The sequence below is a fragment of the Vicugna pacos genome, chromosome 9 (genome assembly GCF_048564905.1).
Source record: "Vicugna pacos chromosome 9, VicPac4, whole genome shotgun sequence".
Taxonomy (NCBI): domain Eukaryota; kingdom Metazoa; phylum Chordata; class Mammalia; order Artiodactyla; family Camelidae; genus Vicugna; species Vicugna pacos.
In genome coordinates, this window is record NC_132995.1 from 63139517 (window position 1) to 63152616 (window position 13100).

At 49.8% G+C, this 13100-nt stretch overlaps 1 long non-coding RNA gene across 1 annotated transcript; it reads left to right on the forward strand.

The window, feature by feature from the left end:
• Positions 1-1626: 1626 nt before the first annotated feature.
• LOC140698524 (uncharacterized) lies at positions 1627-5265 on the forward strand. The gene is made up of 2 exons (XR_012076336.1): positions 1627-1716; positions 5028-5265. It is a non-coding gene; the product is annotated as an uncharacterized lncRNA (long non-coding RNA).
• The last annotated feature ends 7835 nt before the right edge of the window (positions 5266-13100 follow it).

The window sequence follows — 13100 nt, forward strand, 5'->3', positions numbered from 1 at the left end:
TCTGAAGGCCATCTCATCGGCCTGCTGTACCCAGGCAGTTACAGAGTGTATGCAGCAGCCCTGCTTAAGACAACAGGGAGGATGGGCTCTATGGGGAGAGACCTGAAGAGGGGGGCCCATCCTCTCCTGCCCGAGGGACTCAAGATTTTTATGCACTACTTTTGCTGGGCCAAAAAAAAAGCGTCAGTCCTGTCCAGTTTGTGACCCTTTCACCTGGTTTCCTTTCATCTCCCAAGGATCCCAGCACCGATGCCACCAGCTCTTCTGAGTCCAGGTGAGCAGGAGCAGGACGCTGGAGGGTCCTGCGGGGTGGGGCGCTACCCTTCAGAGAAGCTTCCCTGTGCAGTGTCTCTTTAAGTCAGGCAACAACTGCAGTACATGAGCGTTAGATTTTGTTGTTTAGGGCTTGCTGTCTCTCTCAAGAAGCTCAGGAAACCAACATGGATTTGTAGAGCAGTTATGCACTTATGAAGGGCTTTCCCGTATCAAAGCACATCTAATCCCTTTAGCTTACAGAGGGGAAGTCTGGGATGCAGAGGGAGTAATGCCTCATCTCAAACTTGGGAGAACCGGGGCTGGAGGTCAGGTCTCCTCACCCAAGTTCTAGGCTCTGTTCATCCAACCAGCCAGGCCGGCCCTGCACAGATGCAGCCGGTGTGGACACTGGTTCTCTTCACCCTCCGGCTCAAGGTCATGGCCTTTGCAAATCCCCCGGGCAGTAAGAGAAGATGGATGGCACCAAGGGAGAGAGCATGCTGGGCACTGGCCTCTACAGGCCACTGCAGCCCTGACCATGAGAAAGCTGGATGGCTCCCCTGCCGGTGAGGCCTAAGTCTCAGCCTAGGGCCTGCCCAAGACAGCTCACTTTGCACGAAGAAAAGGCCTGGGCCACTAGCCAGCTTAGCCTCTCCATCCCTACTTTAGCCAGCAACATATTGTATGAGGTGAGAGTACATATCCTGGAGCTCTTTACCCTGGGTTCAAATCCCAGCTCAGCTCCCTGATAGCTATGTGACCTTGGGCAAGTTCTTAACCTCTCTGTGCCTCAGTTTTCTCATTTGTAAAATGAGGACAATAGTATTTGTACTTACCCCGTAGGACAGTCATGAGAAGTATATGAGTTAATACACGTGAGGTGCTTAATACAGTGCCTGACACATTGTAAGAGCTACATCAGTAGTTGATGTATTATTACTGTTATTGTTATTATTATTTTATGACCCAAGAGAGACTAGGGATACCACAGCAGGCCAAACCATAAGGCTCTTGGGGAGGTTCTGTGGAAGGGAAGGGACCTGTTATGCAAGGGACTGTCATCCCCCATGGGCGAGTGGCTCACCACGGGGGTTACATCAAGTGGAAACTGCCATTAATAGTAGTTCCCCCTTGGGTCCAGTCACAAACCCACAGAGCACGAGGGGGTGAGAAATTTTACTATTGTTGGAGTGAAAAATGTTACTACTGGGCAGAAATCCATTTTTAGAACCTGAGAAGTTATTTTGAGCAGAGGGTTGATGTTATTTTTTTTTTAACAACCTCTGCACTCTAACAATACAGGCACAGGGGCTCTGAGGAGAAACCAAGCACAATGGGGAGCCTTGCTATGCTTCTGTAGTTGCTAGGCAACGCCTCTGGCCTCCCACCCCGGGGAAGCCCAGTGGAGAGCAAAGGACGGGCTCCACGGACCCCCGATGATCCCTCGTCACAAGTGCCAGGGTTCGTTAGATGTCCCCGAGACTCTCTCAAGGGTGTCTGGAGAAAGCAACTTCCTTTTCTTTTCAGCGGGGACAATGTCTAATTAGGCAGGCAGATCAGCAGGGGAGAGCATTTTGCACAGCCTCAGGCATGCCTCACCTTCTAAAGCTATATGAGTTTTCTATGGCAGCTGGAACAAATCATCATGAATTTGGTGGCTTAGCACAACACAAATGTATTCTCTCATAATCCTAGAGGTCAGAAGTCCAAAAGCAGTATCACCAGGCTCAAATCAAGGTATCCATAGGGTTATGCTCCCTCCAGAGACTTTAAGGGAGAATCTGTTCCCTGCCCCTTGCAGCGTCTCATGACTGCAGGCATCCCTTGGCTTGTGGCTGCATCCTTCCAGCCTCTGCCTCTGTGGTCACGTTGCCTTCTCCTCTTCTATCTGTGCCAAATCTCCCTCTGCCTGTCCCTTGTAGGGACACTTGTGATTGCATTTAGGACCTACCTTGATAAACCAAAAGCATCCCTCTATCTCAGAATTCTTAACTTAGTCTTACATCTGCTAAGAACTTTTTTCCATATAAGGTAACATTTATAGATTCCAGGGAGGAGGATGTGATATCTTTGAGGATCATTATTCATCCTGTATTATCCAAGCCAATGTCTTTGTCCAACAAAATCAGACAGCAGGTCACCACTCAGTCCCTGCATGCTGCCACTCTCCCCCTGGCATCATACACTAGGGTACGAACAACAGAGCACACAGCACTGACCTGAGGTCCTGCCCATCCTGGAGGTGGCTTGTATGGACCCGCAAACAGGCCAGTCATGGAGCTTCTGGGAGGAGTTGGGGGGTTGGATTGCACACTCAGGCAATGACAGCTCCTTTGAGGCCTCCAGTTACCACCACAAAAGGAAACAGGGAACTAGCGACCAGATCCCAGGACTATTAAAAATTCAATGAAGAAATGGAAAAAATAGCAGATGCTAATTCTTCAGAATCCCAGCCTCCAGAGATAATAAAACATTCGTTGTATAAGGGGATCTTCCTTCTAGACCTTTTTGTCCTCGGATAGAACCATATACTTTTAATTTTTAAAAGCAAAAGTGAAATTAGACCACTTATGCTGTTCTTCAACCTTTTTTTTTCAATAAATTGTATCTCTTGGTACTATTCAGGGCACTACATGTAGCATTTCCTCCATCTTTCTAAAGGCCACTGAGGAGGGACCATGAGTAGTTACCTTATTGATGGGCATTTAGATTGTTTCTGATTTTTCAGCTGAAACAAACACAGTGAGATAATTCAGTGAGGTACTAATATCTGGCTTGCTTGCGTTGCTACAGGAGGCTCACAAAGATGGGGAGGCATTTTTCTCTTCCCTTCACACACCACCCCAACTCATACCAAAGCAATCAAGCCTTGGGTGAAAAAAGTCAAGGCTTCCCTAGCTCCCAGGAAGACTTAATAGGTCTTTGTTTTCCAAGGCTGAACCTCACAGAAACAAGGAAATGGATTGTCAGAGAGGGGGAGGGGTTCTGTGTTTGTGAGGAGCTTCCACTGCAAACACAAACATCTCCTCTCCTACTGGCTTAGACAATAGAGAGAATGTATTGTCTCCTGCATCAGAAAAGCCCAGGCGCTGAGTGGGATTCAGGTGTGGTTTGATCCAGAGGTTCACGGTATCATCAGGCTCTGCTTTTGTTTTTCTGAGGTTCTTTTGGCTCAGTCCTGCTCTGTGGGTTAGCTCTGTCCACAGAATCATTTTTCTCCTTGCAGTGAACAGACCTAGAGCAGTTCAGGGCCCATATTCATTCATGAGACTATCCACAGAAAAAGAAAAATCTCTGTGCTAGACTCTTCCCAGGAAAACTCCTGAGATGCACCCTGATTGGACCAGTTTAGGTCATGTGTCCACCACTGAACTAATCACTGTGGTGGGGAGATGGACTGAATTAACAGATTTAATCTAGATCATGTGCCCTGTCACCCCAGGGTTTCCAGAGGGTTTAACCTTCTGGGGTCAGAAGAGCTTATGGCTTTTCCAAAGTCAGGGGGATTTTTCCAATAAAAATTAGGAGGTTGGGAAAGGGGAAGTAGTGAGGCAAGCATCTTTAAGGGTGGAGCGGCTCAAAGTGGCCCTGCCTAGGGATAAACAAGTGGGTTTTCTGGACTGTGTAAATGCTACATCCTGATGCCTATAGAATCCTGAGTGGGTAGAGCCCAAGCACAAGTGTGTGAGGAGCAAATTCACGCCGACTCCCCACGTGTGAGCATGTACCTGGATGCCAGGACAAATTTCTAGAACTAGAGCTGTTGGGTCAAAGGGCAAAGTCAAACTTTAATAGGTATTGCTAAGTTACCCTCCAAAAAGGTTTTTGCCCATTTCTCCTTCCAACAATACAGCCTCTTAAAAGGCCCATTAACCCACCTCTTGTCAGTAAGTACCAAAAATTACCCATCTTTCTAAAGTGTGCCATCTCAATAGAATTAATTTGATTTTTAAAATGATAATATCTTTGAACATACTTACTAATTATAATTCCTCTTCCATGGATTACCTGCTAGTGGCCTTTGTTCATTTTTCTATTGAGTTATCTTTTTGTTATTGACTTGTGAAAGCTCTTTGTAGATTAGGGCTATAAACCCTTTGTTTAATCTGTTGCAAACATTTTCCCCAGCTTGTCCTTTGCATTTTGACTTTGTACGTAGAGCTTTTGTTGTCAGAACTGTACAAATTGTACGTGGTTCAATGAATCAGGCTTTTCTGGTTTTCTGCCTAAAAAGGTCTTACCCTAAAATAACAAAAAAATGGTCACCCGAGGTTTTTTTCATGACTTCTGTGGTTTGTTTTTGCATTTAAGTATTTCACTTATCTGGAATTTTTTATAATTGTATTAAATACATGCAGCAGGGATGAATTTTCTTTTTTTCAAACAGTTGGAAGAACTGTGTGCGATTCCAGAACCTCTGCAACTTTCTTGCTGTTCTGATTTTTGTTAACATCTCATTTCCATGGAGCAATGAGAAGGGATTAGCAGGAACATGGATGGAGTTTGTCTTCACAGTCAGGGACAGCCAGGAAAGGGGGATGAAGTGAGACTGGGATGCAGTCTTCAGACATGTTGGGAGGATGCGGTGTGGTGCCCAGAGGAGGCAAGAAGAGTCACGTTCCTCTTGAAAAGAGTTCGGGGAGCAAGGGACAGACCCCCGCAGCGCTGACCGCACCCCACGCCCCATAGCAGGGCGCCTTCTGCGCTTCTGCCACCTCTTTCCAGTCCTTCCGCCCAGAGGTCCAGGCTCATTCGCGGTGTTCCTTCCACAGGTGCTGACTGACCACCTACTCTAGCCCAAGAGAAAAATCACATCTGGTCTGGTGATAACGGAAGTTTGTAAAAATAACCGCGAGACAGCAAGAGGAATGCTTGTGGGGACATGGCCCGGCTGCAGGAGGCAGGAAATCATTTTAGGATTTCCTTCAGACACAGCATTTAAAATTTCGTCCTTCAGTGAAAAAGTCTTTCACTGACTTGTTGGAAAAATATAAATGGCTCTGTTATTAACAGTTGTGCCCACCCATGCCTTTCCTGAAAGGGCTTTCCTGGCTGTGTTGCCTGCCTCTTTTGGGAGAGGTCAGAGGTCAGAACACCCTACGGGAAGGGCACCACTGTTAGCAGCCATCCTGGAGGGTGGCTGGAGGGACTGGAGGTCGAGGGCTGCAAGCAGCTTCCACACTACGGTTATGCATCTGACCGTACACATCCGCATTGCCCTGGGACCACCTTTCAGGTGACCTTCCTCATTGGAAGGCGCAGATTTTGCATCTTGGTGTGGCAGGTGCTCCTTGAATGGCTGAATCAGTGAATGAGTCCGTGATGGTGGAGGGCGGGCTATGGCGCTGAGGCCGCAGGGCTGTCCGAGGTCCAGGCCCAGCTGAGGACCACGTGGGGGCAAAGCCCACAAGGGAGACCCGAGTGCAGTCTGTTGGGGGAACATGGCCCCTTACCTCTGCTTCCTTGCACCCAGGGTTGGCTGAGAAATGGCCATCACCACCGAGTCCCATGCCTGTCACCCTCTCTCCCCTGGGCGAGTGACCTCCAGTGGGCAGCCCCTCACACAATGAATGGCAGCCGATCCTCCCTCAGAAGCTTTAGCAACTGCCTCCGCACTGGTCACCCACCCGCATTCCCGGAGCCCTTTCCTGCTGACTCACTGCAGGCCCCGTCGGTCCAAGCTTCCTGCCAGAAGCCCAGGAGGCTAGAGGGAGGAGGCCGCGGACACTGCCTCAGGAGCCAGGAATGCTCTGCTGGGCGGGAAGCAGAGCCGACTGACTTCCCAGTTCCTGCTGCTCTGAAGGGATGACCAGGAAGTGGACAGTCTAGGGGCTGAGTGTATGCCTCTGTCCCTGACGCAGTCACAGCCAGGCCCTCACTCACCCCCACCCACTCGCATTTCAGAGAACAAGGCTCCCCCAGCCCCCTGCCCCTGCTGCTCATGTCAAAGCACTATTCAGGGTCTGCCCTGTTACTCCGTGTCCCGTGGGATTGCCTGTGACGGCGTGTGGTTGTGCACAGTTGCCTATGACTGTGTGTTCTCGTGTGCCAAGGAGTGTGGTTGAGTGTGGCTGTGGTTGGGTAGGGTGGTATGAGTCTGTGCGTGGCCGTGTGTGATTCAGAATCCCCATCACAGTGCAGTTGTGTGCGATTACACGCAGATGAACAGTGTGAGTGTGAATGGATGTGGTTAAGTCCCACCGTGCACGGTGTGGGTGGTTTCGTGTGCTTGTATGTTACGGCCTGTGAGGGCCTGCTCGCCTGTGGTTATGTGTGACTACGTGGCTGTGTGCTGCTGATGGCCACGGTGTGTGATAGAGTGTGTTTGTGGGTGGCTGTGTGTGACTGGGTGGGCTTCGTGTGATTCTCCAGGACCATGTGTGTTCCATGGCACAGGCCCAGGGAGGTGAGGGGTCTGCAGCCCATATTCCTGGTAGGGGAGGGACAGGGGTGTAGGGTGTGTGTGTGTGTGTGTGTGTGTGTGTGTGTGTGTGTGTGTGTGTGTCTGTTGTATGCTTTCTCCTTTCCTAGTTGCCTCCCCTGGGCAGCCTGTAACTTCTGAAAGGAAGTAAAACTAGTTTTTAGGATGTTCTTCCCCCGGGTCACTGATCAATTTCAGAGTGTTTTCTTGGAACAGGCCTGACTTCGAGTAATGCCAGCCCATCTGAGCCCTCGCAGCAGCTCCCAGTGCTAACAAAGTCCCAGCACAGCCCTGGCTCAGGCCCAGGTGGCCTCCCCTCTGCAGGACACAGCTAGTTTCTCTTGGCCCCGGCCCTCAGCCCTCCCCATGCCTAATCTGTGCAAAAGGGACACAGATGCCCAGCTCTCCTTCCTTTTCCACCCTCAAGTCATGCTTTTGAAGGGGCTCATCACCCACTCCTTCAGAGAAAGCAGAAAGGATAACAAAGCATCCCACATGAAGGATTTAGGAACGTTTCAGACTTTCACAGGCCCTTACAGTCCTGGCCCCTGAGCTACTGCCTCTGGGCTTCTGGCCTCCACTTTTCTACCTGAGGAAGGTGAGGGACCTTCCCTCACCACCATCACCACCCCTCCCACAACTGAGATGAGCCTTCTGCCTCTCTGAGAGACTCCAGCCCTCAGGGCCTTGGCTCTGCCCAGAGATGACAGAAATGATTCCTCTGGTTTGTCTTCTACAGATCAGAGTTGGGCCTCAGCTGCCCAGATGTGTGACCCTGTAACTGCTTCTGCCCCTGCTGGCAAAGAGTGTCTATGCTTAGGGTCTGGATGGGCTGTGTGATCAGTTCTGTGCCAGGCTGAGGATGAGCAAGGTGGTGCCGAGTCAGCAGGATGCTGGAGAAAGTGCTGGAAGCAGGGGTAGGGGGAAGGCAGAATGGAGGGTGGGGAGACAGCGCTCTGTAGAGAGAACTGGGCTAGGGCCAAGTGTGCCCCAGCAACACCAGGGGGCCCATGGACCCTGGAGGGTGAGGCGTCGTCCAAAGAAGAACCTGGACCAGCAGCTCAGGATACCTAGGCTCTGTTCTAACTCTGCCACCCAGCAGCTGTGTGACCAGAGGAAGCCACTTTCCCTCTCTGGGCTTTAATTTATCTGCTCTGAAGACTGAAATGACAGAGGAAATGAAATATGAAGAAGTAGGCACTCGACAGACTTGAGCCCTCATCCCGCATCCTAAAAATAGTTGTTCACCCCTTCCCAGGGTTCTAAGGCTCTTCCCAGCCCAGATGGTTTACGTCTCTGAAGGAATCCATCTTTTCTTCCTCCATTAAAACTGGCAGGGCTCACCATACCCAGATCCCAAGGAGACCCTGCTTGGAGTGGGCAGGGGTGGTGAGGTGGGATGGAGTTGAACACTAAGAAGGGAAGAAGGTCTGGGGTGGAGGAAGGTGGGCAAACATGGGGAGCTTCCCAGAGCAGGACCTGACACAGGTATCTACTTATCCTTCCTGACTTGTCCATCCAGCTGGCTCCTGTTCCCTCCCTCCCCACCAGCCACAACCTGCCCTCTGGGGCAATGGTGCTGGACTCAAATCATTCTGGTTACTTTTGTGGCTCAACACTTGAGAAGCATTCACACCAAATTCCACATCCCAAGCCCAACAAGCTAAGCACCAGAGGCTAGAAAAAATTAGTAGGATACAGAGTTTATCTTCTAAGAACTTTTTTTTATTAATTGAAGTATGGTCGATTAACAATGTTGTGTTAATTTCTGGTGTGCATCATAGTAATTCAGTTATATATGTTCCTTTTCATATTCTTTTTCATTATAGGCCATTATAAGATATTGAGTATAGTTCTCTGTGCTATACAGTAGGACATTGTTTTTTTAATCTATTTTATATATAGTAGTTAGTCTCTACAAGTAGTTAGCATCTACAAACTTTTAACTACAATACTAAGGACACCTATTGATCGGACTAGTTAATACCACATGGCAAATTCAACTGCCTTCAAGATCCAGACAGATGATATAAATGGCTGAAGCAGCCTGGTGGAAGCCAATAGGGCATGGTGGGGTCTGGAGACCAACTGTGAACCAACATTTCCCATTTCAAAGTGGGCCAAATAAGAGACAGCTGCTCCTAGCTGCCTTTTATGGCATTTTCTGAGTTCTCACTAAGTGCCAGGCACTGTGTAGAGTGCTTCTGTGCTTTCTTTCACTTAACTCTCTCAAGAATTCTATGAGATAGAGATTAGTATTGTAGAAGAGAGATTCTAAGGTGACCCTCATGACCCGTATATCCTCATGTTCATGCCTCTGTATAATCCCCTCCCACTAGGGTATGACAGAACCTAAGACTTGTTTCTAACCAATGGAATAACCAGTATGTCAGTATCTAACCAGTAATGGCAAAGGTGGTGGGGTGTCCCTTCCCGGATCACAACATGTTATAAAGACACAGTCTTGCCAGGAAACTGGTGCTAGGGACTCTCTCTCTCTCGCTGACTTTGAAGACGGAAGACCTCATGTTGTGAAAGGGCCTGTGGCAAGGAACTGTGGGTGGCCTCTAGAGACCAAGAGCAGCCCCAGCTGACAACCAGCAAGATCTCAATCCTTTAACCACAAGGAGATGAATTCTGCCAATGACCCGTGTGAGACTATTAGTGAACTCATCCCCATTAGAGCCTCCAGATGAGATGCCAGCTTAGCTGTGCCCAGACTCCTGACCCACGGACACTGTGAATAACAAATATGTGGTGTTTTAAGTTTTTATGTTTATGATCATTTGTATGAAGCAGTGGAAACACTAATGGTAGTATTATCCCTGTATCACAGATGAGAAACCTGAAGCTCAGAGACTGATCAGAGTCCCCAAATTAGTATAAGGCCCAGCAGGGACCAGAGCCCAGCCTCCAGCCTCCTCAGGCTGATATTCTATCCAGGATCCAGCCTGCCATGCTGGTCACTGTTGTCTCAGTGACCGCCTAGTTACAAGAGAGGCAATCTGCACGGTATTGATTAAAATATCATTTCTCCATTTCAATTCAACAATTTGCTGAACCCCTACCATGTGGCCTGCGCCGTGCCAGGTGTTGGTGTTACAGCGGTCAGCAGCACAGACACAGGACCTGCTTTTACGAAGAGGATGGAGAGGTGAAGGATGTGGACAAGGGACAAGGGATGTCGATGTGACAAGGGTTATAAAACCAGGAGGGATGAGATGAGCTGGGAGCATGTAGTGGGAGAGCCAGCCTCGGCCGAGGGCCAGGGTCAGTCTCCTTGAGGAAGTGACACACAGGTCCCTTGGGGGCGGGCCTGGTAGGGAGTCAGCCCGTCTGCGTTGCAAGTGAGTGAGTGAGTGGGTGAGTGGGTGAGCGTTCCTGGTCGAGGGTCCCCAGGGAAGGGGCTTCTTCCAGCAATGTGAAATCATCCTGTTTCCCTGCACTGGCTTCCAAGATGCCTTGTCCCAAGGACTCAGGGTCTGACTGGTCTGTGATGCTGAAGACCTCAGAGCATCACTTCCTGGATGCATCACGTGTGGATGGGGTAGGGGTGAAAGTTGCTTAGCTGTTACTCTCATCCCTTGAACGTCCCCAGACATCTGGCGGGGAAGAATGGCAGGTGGGGGTTGGAGGCAAAGCAGGCAGATAGGGGAGGGGTGACGGTATGAGCAGAGGCAGAGAGAAGAGCAGGAATTAAGCCCCCAGATTTCACCCCCTGCCCCCCCCCCACCATGGGCCCAGCTGCAACTTGTGATGGCTCAGCAGATCCGGGGGGCCTTGCTGATAAGCTGGCAGGATGGTGTGGATCAGGCAGAGTCCCAGCAGGAAGCAGGCAACATACTCCAATTGGACCATTTGAGGAGCATGCAATGAAGAGATTCTTTGCAAAGGTAAGGCCAGGGTGTAGGAAAGGATTGCAAGAACCTGGACCAACAGCCGCTGTCTCTTCCACTGCTAGGCCTGCTGGGGCCGGGGAGGTGACCAGAGGTGCTCTGAGAGGAAAGGCTGATTGGACAGATCTGCGGCCTCAGTTGAGGGGTGCAGCCAGACTGTGGCGAACCCACGGGGGGCCTCAGGGGGAATAAGTGCCTCCTCGCTCTCCTTTCTGCCTCCCATACGCTGGCAGTGGTCGCCACTGGTCAAGACAGAGAGTGAGGGTACCCATCAAAGCAATCCCACAGGTCAGCCTCCGGGGCACAGAGTAGGGTGGAGAAGCTGGGGAGCAGACCTGAAAGTGAGAAGAGACTCAGTCCCAACTCCCCCCTTTCCCGGCTAGGGACTCTGGACCAGCCACTTAGCATTCCTGGGCCTCAGATTCTGTCTCTGTAAAAAGAACAGTGAGCATGCTTACATTGTTCTGAATTTGCAATTTGATGATGAAGGATGCCAGGTTGGAGCCCCGTGTGCATTGTGCATTGGCCAGCTGCCCATGCACTTGGTTTCCAAGGGTCAGCAACGAGAACACAAAACTGGGGCCACTAAGCCAGACCCCCTGGACATCCGACAAATGCACTGATGAGAGGCTTGCTTAGCTGGTCTTGGAGGCCCTGCCAGGACAGGAACCCAGAAACTGCAGGGGCTCGAGGGCCGTGTTTGCGTGTGCACATATGTGGCCTATAGACGTGGGAAGGGTGGTGCCTGGCCTCTGAGACCCTCTGGAGAGAAGCAGCAGCAGGCCTGTTGCAGCCCAGGGTCCTCACTCAGGATAGCCGAGGTGGGTGGAGGAGCAGACCGCCCCCCCCCCCCGGACTCACGTGCCCAGTGAGAAGGGGACATGGCAGCACTGGTCCACTTCCCCCTGTGCAACTCCTCCCAGGCACCCCAGACACGTGTCATTTAGGTGGGACCCTGGCAGCAACGGGGAGGGACACACCACCTCACAGGGCAACCAGGGCAGCTGGGCAGCTACCTGTCCCTGGGTGTCCGGGCCCTGCAGGGGACAGCCCTCAGGCCCTTAAGGACAGACTCCAGGCCCTCACCCCACCTCTGCCTGCCTGTGACATTGCTTCCGTGCCCAGAACAAAGGCCCCTGGTAAAACCCACAGGCCGCTACCCTTTATTTATCACCTGCATCTGAAGTTCACAGGAAGAGGGTTTTTCAAAGCATCAGAGTCAGTATGGCACTGAGGTCAGTTTTTCAAAAGAAAGGAAACCATAAACGATCAAAGAACTGCAGGTGCAGCAGATTAAGGCCCTGCCGGGGTGGGATGGGACCGAGGGAAAAGAAGGGTGCACATGCCTGGAGGAGAGGCTGCCGCGTTCCCAGCTCTCAGGGCAGGAGCCGAAGGAGCAGAGAAGGAAACAACTGAGGGAAGGAGAGACAGGGCTGCCCCTACTGCTTTTTAGGTCGAGAGATGACAGCGCGCATGGCCATGGCCGGGGTCCTTGCCAGCTCTTGCCCACACCTGTAATCACCTCCTAACTGTTCACCCAGCTCGGTTTGCTGCCTCCAACTCCAGCCTCCACGCCACAGTGGCAAATTTCCTTCTTCTGAGCAACACCGTTTTTTTGTGCTTCTTCATCTCAGGTGCATCCCAGAGCTCCAAATGGAAAACATTAAGTTTCCACCTCTCTGATGATGAGACTGTGACGGAACTTACTGAGTTGCTTATAAAAAGTGTGGGCTCTGAAGTGGTTCATTTACTGCCTGTATTTTCCTTTTGCTTCATTTTTCTCATTTCTTTTTCATTTATCTTGCTGCCTTGAATGGGAAAAAACTTTTTATTTTCTGAAGTTGTGAAATGTTTCAAAAATTTGGAAAAAGCACAGGGAATTATATAGCGAACACCCCGTACTCACCTACAAGCTTTATCAATTCTTAACTGATGGCCAGAATTTTTTTTTTCTTCTTGTTGCGATAAAATATACTAACACAAAACTTACCTTTTTAACCATTTCAATATGACATCTCTCCTATGCCCTGCCCTTCTCTAGAGGTAATCACTATTCTGAATTTGATTCTCCTATAAAAGTGATACATATGTGTTATAAAACAATCCATACAGTGGAGAAGAATATAAAGCAAAAACTAAAAATCTTCCCACCATCCTCAGCCTGAAACTCACTCCCCCTAAAGTAACCATTGTTAAAACTTTCTATGAATCTTTCCAGGTATTTTTAAGATACATATGATCTATACTGGCTTGTTTTCTTTCTTTATACATGTGAACTTACACTATGCATCATGTTCTCCAATGTGCCTTTTGCTCCCAGTGATCGCTATTTCTTGGACATTTTTCCGTGTTAGTACTGCTAAATCTGCTGTGTTCTTTCTAACAGCTGCATGAGATTCTACTTTATTTAATAGTTTCCCATGCGTGGGTATTTAGGTGGTTTCCAGCTCCTGAGCTATTCTAAACAAGCCTCCATTGAACATCCTTGACATATAGTTTTGCTCCTTTGTAGGCATACTGTGTATCTA